This window comes from Aplysia californica, unplaced genomic scaffold, assembly GCF_000002075.1.
Source record: "Aplysia californica isolate F4 #8 unplaced genomic scaffold, AplCal3.0 scaffold00569, whole genome shotgun sequence".
NCBI lineage: Eukaryota > Metazoa > Mollusca > Gastropoda > Aplysiida > Aplysiidae > Aplysia > Aplysia californica.
The window spans coordinates 70,654-71,553 of NW_004797839.1; the positions used below are offsets into that span (position 1 = coordinate 70,654).

General features: G+C 37.1%; 1 long non-coding RNA gene across 1 annotated transcript in view; it reads left to right on the forward strand.

Annotated features, from left to right (window-relative positions):
* Positions 1 to 900, forward strand: part of LOC101860359 — a 44,284-nt gene that overhangs the window by 1,162 nt on the left and 42,222 nt on the right. The window lies entirely within an intron of this gene.

Here is a 900-nt window from a genome sequence, read left to right on the forward strand (position 1 = left end):
ATTATTATTACTAGTAAAAGTACCCGTCCTACGAACGGAATAATAATGGAGGAGTATTAGGAATGTTAAGAAGAGAAAAAAGAGACTGAAAACAGGAAAGAAACAAAACATAAATATTTTACCTTGAATTCATCTATGTAGCAACACCTTTTGACCACCTCTAGGGGTGAGACTTCTTCCCCCTCTTCGAAGGCGTGGCATTTTCTCCAGTTCCAGCTCAATCACTTAAAAAAAAAAGAGTGAGGCCTACATGCCAATTGTTGCTTCCTAGAAGAACCTAATCTAGATTCTAGATCTAGCCTAATTCTCGAAGGATTGTAAAGACATAGGCCTATAATTGAAAGAAGGAGCCTTGGCCCATAGATAGATCTAAGTTTAGAAATTCATATTTTTAACAACTGACAAGCGTCACAGATGGCCTATATTTCTAGATCTATTCACAGCAGGAAAAATCCACTTTCAAGAATACTTTAATGATTCTTGATCTCGATCTAAGATTCACATGAAGATCTAGATCCAGCCTAGATCTAGATCTTAGAATCTATAATGCACAGCAAGAAAAATCCACTGTCAGTATTCAATAGGTTATCGAAATATTACAGATTTAAATTCTGCTTTTATTTCATGATTCTATTTTAAAATCTCGATTTAGATCTAGATTTTAGATCTAGATCTAGATCTAGATTCTAGATCTCATCTAGACATTGTGCACAAAATACACTCATCCTTCGGCGTGCGCGCAAAATCCACTGCTGTGCAGGAGAAATCTATTTTCAATATATTCATGATCGAACCTTTGACTTTGGCTACGATTGGATGAACCTTTGACTTTGACCCATGAATACATTAAGCAGGCCCACCGTAGGGTACTCTTGGCGCTTTCGACGACACCCTCCGAGA